General features: G+C 37.3%; 1 protein-coding gene across 2 annotated transcripts in view; it reads left to right on the forward strand.

Annotated features, from left to right (window-relative positions):
- Positions 1–1,875, forward strand: part of EPSTI1 (epithelial stromal interaction 1) — a 32,581-nt gene extending 30,706 nt beyond the window's left edge. For both annotated transcript variants that reach the window (XM_088139480.1, XM_088139479.1), the window contains exon 11: positions 1,105–1,875. The gene's annotated coding sequence lies outside the window, so the exon portion shown is untranslated. The remainder of the gene's footprint in view (positions 1–1,104) is intronic.
- Positions 1,876–15,901: the final 14,026 nt, after the last annotated feature.

The raw sequence follows: 15,901 nt of genomic DNA on the forward strand, positions 1-15,901 counted from the left end.
AGCAACATTTGCATTAAAATCATGTGAGCGTCAATTAAGAAAAAGAAGTCAGAAATAGTTGGACATTTATATCCAGATGTGAGAATGGGAGGGTTCTTAAGAATGTGTAATGTTTCCTGCTGATCATATCAAATCAAATTGATCTTTATTATGCTCTTAGGCCAACATATTGCTGATAGTAGTGATCTGTATATGGAAAGGCTATCTTGAAGTCAAGAAGTCTCAAATTACAAAGCAGAGTGGCATCGTTGGGTGTGTTGTATATATTTGTGGGCATGCATACACACACATTGCCATGGTACGCTTTAGGACCAAATTCTCCTAACGGGCTCAGAAGATATTTTCTCAAAAGTCAATTACATAAACGCAGCACACAATTAGTATAAATTGATACAATTACTTCATTGTTTAATTAATAAAAGGCTAATTCACCTTTGGGGTAGGTAAAGCACCCCAACTTTAAAAAATATCATTGATCTTCCTTAAAAGGAAAAATCTCCTTTGAGTCAAGCTTGATTTTGAGTAACTTCACAGACACATCCTTGTAGTTTTTTAAGCAACAGTATGGAAGTGGCTTAAGTAGGCGTTCTTCGGGCAGCTTTCCAGTCTAGCCTAGATCCCTGGGGTCTCCTTCTGGTCTCCCATCCAAGTACACACCAGGTCTGACTTGGCCTTGCCTCCAAGGCCAAACAATGTTGCCCTCTGCTGATGCACACTTACATACCATGCTAACTATTACAGTGTCTTAGCCCTGCAGAATTAACCACGGATGAATTCTTCACTAGTAAATTCTTAGCATTAATCAGAATAATCATAAATCAGAATTCTGTCTTCAATTCTTCAAAATTAGGTTTTCTCCAAATAAGGTCAGGTTGATGGCTAACCGATTATTAATTTTTGTCATAACCGTAAGGTTTTTGCACCCACCGCTAGACATCTCATTTTGAAACCCGAGTGTGTTGTCTGCCACTCACTTTAGAAAACTGGAACTACACACCTAATAGTGTGTAATCAAAAATACTCACCCTTTTTAATTCTACTCCAGGATGGTGTTTGTGGGATTCCCCCTTCTACTGTAGCACTAATTCTGATTTCATTTTGCAGAATTCAAAACCCTCAGAAGCTTCTCTCAAGGAAAGTCAGAAGACCAGCTTTTCCTTCACTCTCTCCTGACACGTGTCCACTTCCTTGCTGGACCTTGCCTTTTATTATCTTTTCCCCTTCAGACGTATTTTAAGCACTCTGTGATGTTGTGTGTATTTTAATGTCCTTTTTTCCCTGACTCTTTCTATTTTGGTGGGCCTTGCTTCCATCTCTTAAGGGCTGTTTGGATCCACTTCTGTATAAACAACAGTAACTTGTTTTACTACTTTAAACTTTACTTTACTACAGCAAGCCTTTTTTAATAATGTGTGGCTGAAACAGAAAATAATTGTCATCCCATGTACAGTAGCTGATTTTAATGGAAATCTCTTTTTGTAAAAGTGGGGAAGGGTTGCAAAATATCATCAATAAAAGCTTCAAATCATGTGTTGAATAATATCGCTGGCATGGCCATAATATCCGTGTCTGTTTCAAGAAGCAAATCATCTGTTCAGGAAACAGAAACCTAAAAGCTGTAAGGATTCAGGCACCCTTGAGTTATCTGTGAGTAAATTTGTCCCACTCTGAGAAAAGCAGAGCCAAATGACAGCCAGCTAGCATATCTCTGTAAATGAGAGGGTTGTGGCAAAATACAGACAAAATGAGAAGGAACTGGGAAGGCAACAAATGCCCCCACGGACCGTATGCATTCAATATAACCAGTTTCCTATTTCCTACAACCCTTCCACTGTTCTGTATTGTACACTCTGATGGAGGCTTCAGGACAAAGGTATAGTTACAGTAGAGGGGTGAGTCGATCCCTGTTGGACCACATGATGCCATAAACAAGGATAGGCAGTAGGATTCCAATGCAAGCATTTGGTGTTTGGAAAGGAAGAGGGTCCAGATTTGAAGGACTTTGAATGAATGAATGAATGAATCCCATGTCCTTTCACAGCTGCATAGCATTTTGATGCATCTCTGAACCAGAGGGATTGTATCTATATTTGGAGAAATGCCACCTCAAGGAAGGCAATGCTGCTGCAGAAATGGCAACCTATCACAGCCCTGTGCTTCAACGGTTGGTCAGAGAAGATTCTTGCTCAGTCCACCTCCCAAATCCCGGGGTCACATCATAGCTGCATGTTGGGATCATTAGGGAATGTAGATCAGATCTAGGACTGTAAGAATGCCAGCTTTTGAAGTGTGGAAAGTAAGAGGGGTTTCTTGAGTGTATGGGCGACTTTGAAGGACTTCAGTCTGTATGAATTAATTAATTAATTAATTAATTAATTAATCAATCCACTTCCCTTCTCACAGCTTCCTTAGATTTTCTTCCAAGACAAGGAACAAATATTCCAAATTAAATGCACAGAAATACACTGAAGGTATTAGAAGGGGATTTATTTTGGGAAGAGAAGTTAAAGTTAAAGTTAAAAAGTGTTGATTTATTGTGCCACCACTAGTGACTGGTGACTAGTAAAAGAAAATGAACAGGTTTGTCCCAAATGATTGCCAGAATAATTGTTGGTCCTACAGTACCTTATTAATGATTCACCATCAGCTTGCAATACTTCTAGTCAATTCAGTTCTCAGGATCTAGGATTTCAAGACCAATTCTCTGTTTTAGGCACAAATATGGTATTCATAATTTGAATACCAAGAACTAAAATATGCACAATTCATCAGCCAGTATTAAGAACACAGGAGTCCTAGTAGAGTTGGTGTCAAGTCTAGTTGGTCTAGTCTAGTTAGCTTTCAGCATTAAGCAGTTCTTGCTGGTTCAGATTTCCTGATATTAATGAATTTCTGTTATCCTACTTAATTATCCAGACGTTTGAATTGGTTTGTTGTTGTTGACCCTACTTTGGGGTTACATGAATAAAAAGAAAGTGTAAAATAATAGTATGCATTCCCATTTCTCTAGTTCACTACAAACAGGAGGATCTGATAATTAAGGATGTACCATGCATAATAATTTCCCAGATTTTGGGGAGACCTCACTTCTCTTGCTAATAAGTTAATGGTTGCCGATACTCTCATTTTTTACAGAAATATCTGAGTGCATTCCTCCCTCTCTTCAATATTTCTTGTGATATGATCAATTGTTATGATATATGGCTTTGATATTTCAAAGATACCAAAAGAAAATATAAAGAGTAAAATACATCTATTGGGTATTCATTCATTCATTCATTCATTCATTCATTCATTCATTCATTCATTCATTCATTTGATTTATAGCTCACCTTTCATCCAGAATCCAAGATAGTGTACACAGCACTTCATTCCTCCAACAACTTTCCTGTGAGGGAGGTTGGGTTGGGAGCAAGAGAGTGACTAGTCCTCAAATCAGCAGATGAGATTCCATGTCTGAGAATGACCTTGAACCTGATCTCCCTGGTCTTAGTTCTACACCATAACCATAGCATTGGGTACTAGCTGGCACACAATACATTGAAATTTGTTGAAAAGAAAAGAATAGTGCAGTGTTGTCCAAACCTGGCCACTTTAAGATGAGTGGACTTCAACTCCCAGAATTCCCCAGCCAGTCCACTCATCTTAAAGTGGCCAAGTTTGGACAACACTGGAATAGTGGGACTCCTAACTCTTGATAAGTCCTTCCTTTCACTCTTCCAGACTTATTTATTTAATTTCTGTAGGTGCCTATCTCAACAAGTAACTCTGGGCAGCGTACAATCACAAAAACATAAAACAATTAAAAACAATTAAAACGATACAAAATAAATAAATATGGTTGCTGAATGCTCTGAAAAACTGATCCATTTGTTTCTTTGGGTTTTTAAGACAGAATAGCCCAGAAATGCAAATGAGAATCCTGTTGTTCTTGACGCTTACTAGTTAACTGGTTTGCATTAAGCAATTCTTGACCCAAGATCCAGAAAAGAAAACAGTCAGCAATTTCCAGGTATCGTCTGGCCAGGAGATGTGAAAAGGTACTGTATGGGGAAATACCCTCAGAATGCTAATTGACTGAATTCATGAAATAGGTTGGTTCTAGTCTTGTGAATTAAAAGAAATACCACACCAAGATCCAAGCAGTTGTCTTTAAGCATCTTTTGCGCCCTCACCAACATTTCTAACATAGAGCTTCCAACCTAACCTTCTTAGGCAGACATTTAACATAACTGATTAATAATTCATATCTGGAAGGGACTAGATTGTCCACTAACTTTAAAAAAAAACAATTTTGACTTATTAGTGCACCTGGGGAGAAATTAAGAATTGCTATTCAATGAGATAGAGTAAATAAAATGGTGAAAAATGTCCAGGCCTAGTTTGCCCCATTGGTCTTCTCCTGTCTAGCATATGTCACCCAATGGGATGTTTAAATGAAAAAAATGAGTCAATTCCAAACCTTTGGAGTTTTAACAACTCATGGAGGCCAACTGTCATGTTGGGGATAATGATGCTCTGATAAAAGCTATGGGAGGGGGAACTTTTGTCTGGCTTGCATTGTGAAGGGACAACAGCGTTGCTTTGCACTCAGTGAAAAGGCCAATGTTTTGCATTTCACATGCCATTTGTTAGGCCCTCTTTTAACACACAGGATGATTGAAGCCTGGTTCTTGCATATCCATTAACAAACCTGTGTTATTGCCTATTCTACCACATGCATACAGTATATAATTTATTGCAATTATTTGAATGTTGCTTACAATTATATTAAAAGCATGTCTGTGTATTAGGGAACGATATGGTACAACATCATTTTATTTCTTAACTAAGAAGACAGAGGTATTTCTCATAAAACAGGGGCAATCCTTAGGGGGGAAATATTGAAGTTTGCTAAAATTTAGTGAATGTATCCACAGATTTTTTCTTTTATACTTAAGTGTGTTAAGATGGAGAATTACAAGCCTGAATTATGACAAATGGTAGCTCTCTTGCATTTGGATCTATTGTTACTGAGTCTCAAGGAACATTAGACATCAAATGAGATATGATTTATGTTTTGATGCCAAAGGAGACATGTGATGTCCTCCTTGTGATAAAACAAGGCCAACAAGAAAAAGCATTTCTCCTAGAACAGGATTGCTGTTGCTTCACTCATGGGAACTGTGCACATTCTTCAACAAAGTCATGGTTGTGCACACTTTTTATATGCTGTATTTTGCTTCTCCAAATAGTTGAAAGTAAATTAGATGGGACACCCGCTGAGTTTGCATCAAGCACTGATCATATCTAATCTCCTGACTTTAACAGTGTTATAACATTAGATGTTCCCAGATCATTCACAAGGGTATTCAAAGCATATGCTTAAATGGCAGCAATCATTTGGAGAAGGGAAACTGTGGGAAGAGTGATTGCTATGGAATATGCAGAAAAATCCATTGAGCATCTTGGGTTTTACATTACATTATCTCTCCACTAGCTTAGAGCAACCATACAAAGAGAACATTGGGTATATATTATGGCTGGTAAACTACTTGAATGTTGACCTTGATTAGTCTGGACATAAGAAATTACCAATTTGATACATAGCAGCACACCTAATTTTTCTCAAGGGAAAAATAAATCTTAGAAATCTATGGTTCTCCTTCTGTAGATCTATTTCATTTGTATTTTCTCATAAAGAAAGAGGAGAACAGTGTTCCCTTCCTATTTCAATACAGAATCATCTGATTTTGCATTTTCAGATTGATACACACACCCAAATAACCCAATTTCTTTAACAGTTACACCTTTCCAAAATTTGTGAAGGAAGAGTAAACATGTATTAGGAAACTGTCTATATAACAATGCATATATTTGTAAAAATGTCTAAAAATATGTTTGCAAAGATGGTGTACATTAGACAGAACAGTCAACAAAATGCTTTTTTGGATAAATGTACATCAACATCTCTACAAATTCTAGTCTGAATCTTTATTTTATTTATTTATTTAAATATATTATAGCCGCCCAACTCCAATAGACTTTGATTAATCAAACTTCACAGAAGAAAGAAAGAAAGAAAGAAAGAAAGAAAGAAAGAAAGAAAGAAAGAAAGAAAGAAAGAAAGAAAGAAAGAAAATTCTGCAGTCTGCCCATCCCTTCAAAAAATAATCAGTTTCCTTCTCTGACATCATACACTGCAAAAGACTTTTCTTTGCTTTCTGTATATTGTTTCAATTTACTCTGCAATATCCTTTCTATGCTGATTCCAAACAAAGATATATTAAACAAATCAGCACTATTCAGTAATCAGAACAGCTTATTCTTTTAAAAATAAGTTTAAAACACTTCAATGTTTATTGATTTTACTTCTTCAGTCAGTGCAACTGAAATACTTTAAGCACCATTTATTCATTCATTCATTCATTCATTCATTCATTCATTCATTCATTTATCTGCCTGTCCATCCATCTCATTTCTATCCCACCACAAACCCAGTGACTCTCAGTGGTTATGTGACATAGCAACATTAAAATATCCATGGTAAGACTGAAAACACAATAAGCAACTTAAAGCCAAATAAAATAAAACATAAAATCCTAGTAATCCAGAAAAAAATCACAATAAGAAAGAATAATAAGATAAAAATAAGGAGAAAAGATGGCTAAAATATCCTTGCTAGTTAGAACGCTCTCCAGAAGAGAGGGCCAGTCTGATCTCAACCGGGAGACTGTTCTGGAGAACCAGTGAAAAGCTATGGTTTCTTACTTCATCTCCCTTTTCTTGCTGGAAGTTTCTCCCTGGATGACCTAACAGATTGTAATGGTATGTGGGAATGACCTTGGGAGACTGGGCCCAGAGATGCTGCCTAGGGAATGGTCAGATAAGAAACAGCATAGACTGCAACTGGATAGTGGGTGGGGCAAGAGGCTCAGAAGAGACCTTCCCTAATTTCTTGGGGGTAAAGGAGGCAGCAGGAGAATTATACTTTCAGATTTGCAAGGTTCTGTTAATGTAGCCTTACAACAATTAAGTAGAATTAGCTCATCTGGTGGTATTTCCTGTCTGGTCTACCCGGTAAGGCTGACACAGATTGGACCAATTTATGGGGAAGGGGAGAGGAGGAGGAGGAGGAGGAGGAGGAGGAGGAGGAGGGGAGAAAAGGAGAAGGAGAAGGTGGTGGTGGTGGATGAGGAGGAGGAGGAACTTGGAACATGCTTCTCCCCTCTGTACCCATCACTGAAATTCTAACTGTTCTAATAGCCATGTACGTTCACTTCTTTCCAGGATGTATAAGTAAACACAGTGATTTGCAAGGCTTGGTAGAGATTTCTGTAGTAGTGTCAGACTTTGGTTCTCTTACCATTTAACCTTGTTTCTGAAGAGAGGAGGGAACTGAGTCAGGTTTTTAGCAAGAGTTGAAATTTGATTTGTTTAACCACTTTTTCTTGAGGATCTTTTCTAGATTTGTACTGCAATCGCATGCGTACCAGGTGGTGTACAATAATCAGATGAGAAAAGCAAAGGGTGTGGTGAAGTTTCTGTAAAATTATCAAGAGTAGTAAAAGTGCATCAAGAAAATTAGCCAGTTTCTTAAGTTGTTTTCCTGCATGGAAGACATGTTTAAGATTCTGAAAAATCCTTAACAACAAACACAATGAATTTGCAAACTGGTATGGAAGCAAACTAACATCTACATCTAAGAGAAATACTGCATGAACTTCAAAATTCATTTCCAATGTCCCTCTGTGTGATTTAGCATAATGTAACATGCATCCCTTAAAATACAATACCAGCTATTTTTCCCCCTCAGGATGACAGATTTAATCTTTCATGAAATTAGTACAAAGCTCACTTCTTTTTGTACTATCCAAATACATGTCTTTACTGTATCCAGTCACATCACATCTACAGTTAATCTCAGGTAATGCTAAAATGAGAATTGCCCTGTTAATTTTTCATCAGAGCAGAAGTGGGTTCATGTTCAAACTTCAGAAGCTTAGATTTAGTGAAATAGAAGGAAAGCTCTCCCATAAAGCAAGCAGGAGCTGAAACCATGCTCCTCTTCAATGTTTCAATGAAGGCAACCATTTACCGCATTCCCTTTCTCATCCAATTTTCCATATTCCTCCCAGTAATGAGCATTCAGTCCGTACTGAACAAGTCCAGTATCAAGGGGTTCCTCTAGTTTCCTATAAATATTTTTGCATTTCTGCAAAAGATATTTTCACAAGCCTGTTGCTATCACCCCTTGGACTATATAATCAGCAACTGCTTCCTTGGAGCACTGAAAATGGAGGGACTGGTCATTTTTCTTGGCACAGAGTTTATGGGACACTGGACTTTCATACCAGATTCTCTGCTGTATGTTATTTCTCATTCTGAAAGGCTCACTGGATGCCTGTTTATCCATAAAGAATTTTGCTCTCAACTGAGTTCCAGCAGGCGCAAAATCACCACAGCAGGAGCAGTCAACAGAACTAAAAAATTGAACAGATTCTGAAGAAGCTAAAATTGGTTCTCTTTGATTTTTTTATTTTTTATTTATTTATTTATTTTGCAGTCTCTCGGCAACTGCTTCTCTTTTAGTGGGACATCATTGACTCTCACGTCTGACAGGTGATATGTTTAAGGGTTTGGTTTGTTAGATATCAGTGTGTCTGGTGCTTAGAGTTTTGTTTTGTGAACTGTATTACAATATTGAGTGAAAGTTACATAGAGATTTTGATGCATACTGAGCAAGAGCAAGTTGCTTGCTCACTAGGGACCAAGTGAGATGCTAGTGGTAATGAGTGTGCAATAGTAGACTCACAAACATTCTTGCTTTTTAAATATAAAGCTAAAAAACATAGTTAAGTCACCTGATGCTTGAGTTGCGTGCAATGATAAGAAGCGTAGTTGTCTTGATTATAAAAGGTATATCACTAATTCTCCAGGATTTCAAAACAGTGATGGTAAAATAATAAGGGAGGAACACTTCTTTCTCTAAACTTGGTTCTCCAAATGAACTTAAAACTGGAATACTTTATTTATATATCTATTCATAGTATTGATATCCTATATCCTATATCAATACTATTCAAACTCACTTTTCACATACACAAATATTACTACTACTACTAATGATAGTATATGTTTAAAAATCAGTCTGAATTAAATTAAAATATTCCTTGGTATTTGGTTTGTCAAATGACCAGCGTAAAGTTTCAACAAACTATGTAATCGGGAATGACAATTCATTCAGAGGGGGGAAAAAAGTGGAATTCATTATTCCAGAAAATTCATTACAATCAATGCATTTGTCCAAAAGGCCCCAAACAATCAGTGTAGGAAAAACTTTTGATCCTGCTATTGAGTGTATATATTCATGGCCTTGATTCAACTCAGCTGGATGATATGTGTTAATTCTCAATCAGAAAAGTCCCTTTGCTAGGTTTTCAACAAAGCCAGTACAATAATGATGGAATATCATTCAACCTATGTAGTCAAAATAATCAGCAGCATCAGCAGGAGAAGAAGCCAGGAGAAATTTTAATCAGTGCATTCACCGATGTCTAGCAACTTTCCATGGTTATGTTTAGGCTAAGCATGGAGAATTTCTAATTTACAGTCTGAATGTAGCTCATGGCCACCAATTCTTTTCAATTCTCCACAAGTCTTTCCCCTGTTACTGAAGGTTGTCTGGTTTTCCTATAATTCAGCCCTGGGGACAAAGCAAGTCTCACTCTGATGCAGATGATCCCTATCGACAGCTGAGCAGATAAGCACTGGAGTGCTCGTGGACTGCAGAAGAAAGATAGAGATAATGGGGCTTGCTCCCTGACACTTTTTCTCTATACAAAACACACACACACCAACATCAGTCTTCTGGGCGGGGTTCCTCCTATAGCCATGTCCTCTGACATCATCTGGCCAAACTGGTGATAGGGAACAACTTGGCCCTCGAGACACATTTTGGTTCCTCATTTTTTATTAGTCTTAAAGAACTTCTTTCTCATTAATAGTATATCATTCTGTGTCTCCTTGGACTATGTTCTTCAGGCCATTTCTTCACAGTCCTCTAATAGCTCCTGAAAAGGCCATCGGTAATTAAGTTACATACCAACAATTCTTCCAAGTGCTCACCAGAGCAGAAAAGAAGGAACAAATCAAATAAATAATGATGATTGTTCATCTCATCATCCATGTGTGTCCCTCTTTGCATTCTGTGAACAATGGTTATTTGCTAGAGAGGAGCTATCTTGCAGACACTCTTGTTAACTAGAGCAACCATCACTTTGGGTAGCCTTCGCTATAACATTGAAACGGGCAATTATAACACAGTTTTTACTAGCTTGAGTGTCATTGAGAAAAGGCTAACATAACAGACCATATGACCTTAAACATGGACAGAATCAAATGCAAATAGGTTCATAAATTCTAACCTCCCCTACCAAGAAGAATTTAGCCCAAGTTAGCAGACATATTAGGTCATGCACTATTTGAAGCCATTTAAAAAGCTTAGAAGAGTCTGGTGTGATTTCTGAATCAGAGAATCAAAACTTTTGGCAATGGTCATCATCCCATAATCAATGTTTTCTGATGCACTGTAGATCTAGCTGGACAAAATTCTGAATCTGGAACTGGAAGATATAATATGCAAATTCCTTTGATGCACAGGAAAATCAGGATTCTTTGAGCGGTTCGGGCTGATTTTAGGCATTCTGGAGCTTAGTATTCCATCAAAAAGTTTATAACATGATTATGGCTGTTATATACCAATTCCTTAGCCGCCTTGTCTGCAAATGACTGCCTTCATCTAGAGGTACTGATTAAGGGCTGAGTTCTTTTTTCTCTGTGGTCATGAGTCATCATTAGAGACAGCAAAGTCATTGCGGTTGGCTCACAAATAGCTTAAACTTAAATGATATGCTGATATCTTGAGGATGCAATAATAATACTTAACATTTTTATAGTTCCATTCAAATGTTCAAAGTGCATCTTATCTATAATCTAGTAACATTATTCCCTATTTTTCAAGGTGAAGTAGAATGGCTTTTCTAAGAATTCAGATAGCACCTGCACACGACTAGTCATTGCTAAGATCCTGAAAAAGTGAAGGAACTCTGTTCTTAGGGCATTTTAACATAACTTTTAAGATTCCTCTGCCAATCTCTGTACTAGATAACTCTCTGTAATACACTTAGATAACATTTCAGATCTCATTATTAAGGCACTAATGATGCCGTGAATCTACTTGGCAGAATTTGAATAATTATTTTTCAACTACCCCCTTTTGAAAACAAGGAGAATTAAAAAATTTATGAATCTCAAGGGGCAGTTCTAATGGTAATGGTAAAAGGGTAAACGTCAGCTGAATATGGCAGCAGGTTTTTTATGGCTAAGCTAAGACTTACATTTGAATCAGCAGATCTGCTCTAAGTATGACTAAATTTAGATGTCATTAATTATAACTTAATCTTATGAAAATCCCAGATGTTGTAAGATTTCTATTTAATAGCTATGGGGATTTTGAAAAAGATTTCTGGATACGCAGACCAGATAATCAAAATAACACAATCTACTATTTCATACAATCATGCAAATTTGATGAGCTGCAATTTTTATGATTCAGAAAAGTCAGGCCTGAACAATGATTTCTAGAATAATGTTTACACGTCAGTCATTTACACTTTATATTCTCATAAAGAAACTGAGAAAGTGGAAAATTGTAAAATACTTATCTGGAATAAGAAAAAGATGAAGGTTAATTTTGGTGCATAAAAGACTATTAGCAAGCTTTCTGGCAATGCCAAATGTAAATCTCTTTTACCAAATGCCTTAGTCAGAAGCTGTAAACACTTAGTGAAATCCTAAACAAAGTTTATTCTTTGGAACCATGAACTTCCACTGAATATGTGAGCACCACCTTGTAAATTCAGAAGAATACCAATGATTTATCTGGTTTGTTGTAACACAACATGTGTAACACAAGCCTAGCAAATCCCCTTCTGGGATTTCCACCTTCCAACCTCTTCTGAGCTTAGCTATTTCTCCAAGCAAAAGATTTCCATCCACAAGCTGTCCTTGAATGGAGAAATGCTTCTCTTCACCTGGAATCTGGGGGGGGGGGGGCAGAAATGGAGATGCCCCTTCCACAGAACTAAGTTTTTAATTAAATGGTTCCTATTTCCCCTTTCAACCAGGTTTACCAGGCCCATGCCATACAGGTAGCCCACAATTGGGACTGGCAACTTGATCGTTAAATGAAGTGGTCGCTAAGTGAAACCGTGACTGTGCTTATGATCTGACTTCAGCGATCCTTTGCTTTACAGCCTTGTGAAGATTGTAAATGTGAGGATTGGTTGCAAAGTTATTTTTTGATCACCATTGTAACTGCAAATGATTGCTAAACAAGGATTACCTGTATTGGAGTGTGTAATGCTAGTACAAACCCAACCCTGGAGTAACAAGAAATAAAGGATTTAATAAATGGAACAAAATATATACTTGGGGAATAAAGTAGCTGCATTAAGTTATAGGCATTCTAAATCTACATGCAAAAGCTCACAATCATTAATGTCCAGGCAGACGAACAAAGAGATAGAACAGAGGAGCAAAGATATAACTATACAACAGAGCAAAGTAGCACTGAAAAGAAACACATTTGACACTAGTGTTTATATTTTCCCCACCAACTTTATCTTATTAGTTCCACAGAGGGCCTAAGTCCCAGGGTCAAGTCAAGAAACCTGACCCTACATGGCTTGTGGTTCTCAGGATCTACAGCCTACTCACACGGGCAAAAAAGATGTTTCTCACTACCTTCTCTCAGAATAAGTTAGTGGCTTTATGCAAATGTAGAATACATAATGGTCCCCAGTTAGCGTGCAGGCCCATAAATTCACTGCAGATCTATTTGCTAATTTGATAAACACAGAAAGGACCATAACACGGAGAGTGTGCCTCTGGTGAGAGCAATTCACAGATGGTCTCACCATTGAAAAAACTTCCTCTCTTGAAGCTCCCTATTCATTGAGTAGGAGTATATATACCTGAAGAAAGCTTTAGGAAGATGACCTTAGGGTCTGAGTAGATAAACATTGCCAGACTCCATTGCCTTATCCCACTTCATTTCTATTTTGTAGTAGCAAACTTCATGTTGATATTCATTGTGCAAAATGGCCACACAGGGGGTCTCTCCCCCTTTTCCATCCCTCCCTCTTCCCCCTTCTCCTTGTTGGGTTGCAATTTTAAGCACTGTTCTTTTTTGTTCTATTCCTTGTATTGTCTTGTGTTTTTAAATAGTAAAAAATAAAATGCTTAGAATCTGTAAAGCTGTGTTATAAACTAAGCACCCAGCAGTTCAGTTTTGGATTCCTCATCAGGGCATGGCTTCATCAAAGCATTTAAAGGATAGTTACCTCCAAAAATTCAGGGAAACCCATCAGTCTGTAACTGTAATGATAAACTATCCACTGGACCTGAACTGATAGTACACTGCTGTGAGAACTTTATATTGGGTGGTGTAACAGAACAATAAATAAATAATACTCCAAAATACTTGCACTGATATCTACATATTGGATTTATGTCTTGCCTTTCTTCCAGGAACTCAAGTGCTGTGGATATTGCACTCCTTTCTCCTGTTCATTCCACTGCAAATTTGTGGGGTCACTTGGGCTGAGCAAAAGTAACAGGCCCCAAATCACCCCATGAACATCCATGATGGAAAGTGGACTAGAACCTGGGTCTCCCCAGTCCTAGTCCAAAAGCTTAACCACTATATCACCCAGGAAAACAGGGGAATGGTTTGGCTTAGCAATCTGGATACCTAGCCTATCTCAATGCCAGTGTCATTTGCTAGATGCCTGTATAGTAATGTAAGATCAAATCCCCCTCACGTTGAGCTCAGCTGCTGTGGATTTCCTGGATCCATCCATGTAGTTTTCTTGACAACAAAATGGAAATGCTATTGATTTATTGTTGTTTTGACTTCTGAATTGAGTCTCAAATCAAACCACACCTGAATACTAGGTTTTCAGTATTTCTCTGTCATGACAGCTCCTATTAAAAACACTGAAGCTTCTTTCTGATGGAAAGATTCTGAAGATTGTGTTATAAAATAATACTGCCAATCAAGCTAACAAAGGATCTCTTTAAAATAACCTAAGTGCAGCACATCACTGACATTTATAGATTTAATTCTTAACGTTGCCTGGTGTTAGGTTTGAATGATCTATCTATCTATCTATCTATCTATCTATCTATCTATCTATCTATCTATCTATCTATCTATCTATCTCATTATGCTTGATGCTAACTCCCCAACAGGTGAGATTATATCTTTGCCATTTAATGTAATATGCTGAAATTACCTAGCATCAAACAAGTATATGTGAATAAGTAAAACTGATTTGTACATTAGCTAAGTACCACTGAATTTTCAACCACACTTTAAAAGAACTATGTTTAGAACCATGTTTAAAATCCATATAATATTTGCCCAGTGCTTCTCAAGGTGTTCAAAGCCATTTTTCACATAACAGCTGAGATAGTTCAATATTATTAACCCATCAGCAAAGGCAGGAATCTGAATTCAAGATAGGGAAACACAGTTATGTTTCTTCTCATGTCTATTGTGTATAAACTTGGCAGAAAGCTGTTTTTAGTATTAAAAGAGGAGTCCAGGTGATGGGACCTTCTCAACTCTGCTTTATTGACTCTGTCACTGAAATTCCTCAATCAAAGCAGCCTAGAAAACAATGGCTGGATTGAGAAACCTTGAGGACAATAGATGTCATGGAATGGAAACTTGACTTTTTAATTCATCTACCTTTCCATGACTTCACATTCTGTCACAAGCTGTGACCATAATCATCATATTCTCAGTCTTGGATGTCTCTGTACAAACCTGAATTCCAAGATTTGGTCAGTTCTACCCACAAGAAAACTCATGCTAACTATGAGGTGAGGTAGCAGGTAAGACAGTTTGTCACAGAGATCTTTGGCCATCTGTTGCTTCCAACTAATTGCATTGATTGCAAAGAATCTTTATTGTGGTCATTGACCAGTTCATAATAAAGCTTGATCACACAAACAGATTACATATGCACCTGGGAGCATTAATCATAAAACTAATTAGGCATGTCAATTAATTGACTATGCATTTTACATATAACATAGCAAAATTTGGCTACCCTTAAAGTAACAGAACCACATGTATATAAAAGTTGTAAATTAAACTGGGCAATTTATTTAAAGGTGGGGTTATTGGGGTAAGACAGGCAATATAATAGGACATGGTTTAGAGTTTCAACAGCCCCTCTGCCACACTGGCAAAATCTTAATCCAAATATACAGTAGTGTCCTTGTATTTCTCTTCTAAGACCACAATAGGGAGGGCATTACATTATGACACAGATAATTCCAACGTTTCCTCTAAACCATGGAAGCAGATATGGAAATTATGATGCTTTCAGAGCAGCAGCTGGGTTGGCCTGGGCAACCTTGCCCTGGGGGGAAGTGGTTTTGAAGTGCATAAAATACTTTAATTTATAAGATCCCAAAATTATGAGAAAAATTGAAAAGTTGCATCTTTTTATTCAATTGAAAATATAATTGCACTGTAGACTTTGTACAATGGGTGGATAAAATATGCATAGGCACATCGAAACAATGTTAAAAAGTAACTTAAAGAGGAATATGTGAGTCTAATCACATTAGACCTGCCCCTCCTTCCCTCCCTCCTTCATTTGTGCATCGTCTCAAGGAGCAGAAGACTGAGTTAGAAGGAAGTACAATCCTATATTTACATAATGTAATTTGGCCTAAGTATCTGGCAGGTCTAAGGAACTACTTGAGAATATACCCTGGGGGAGAAATGCCAGGTCTAACTGGATATCAATATCCATAATCCATTGCTTCAAAGCTGCTATTA

Source organism: Python bivittatus, unplaced genomic scaffold, assembly GCF_059951505.1.
Source record: "Python bivittatus isolate LINGU-HERP-01145 unplaced genomic scaffold, Pbiv_v1 ctg000210_np1212, whole genome shotgun sequence".
Lineage (NCBI taxonomy): Eukaryota > Metazoa > Chordata > Lepidosauria > Squamata > Pythonidae > Python > Python bivittatus.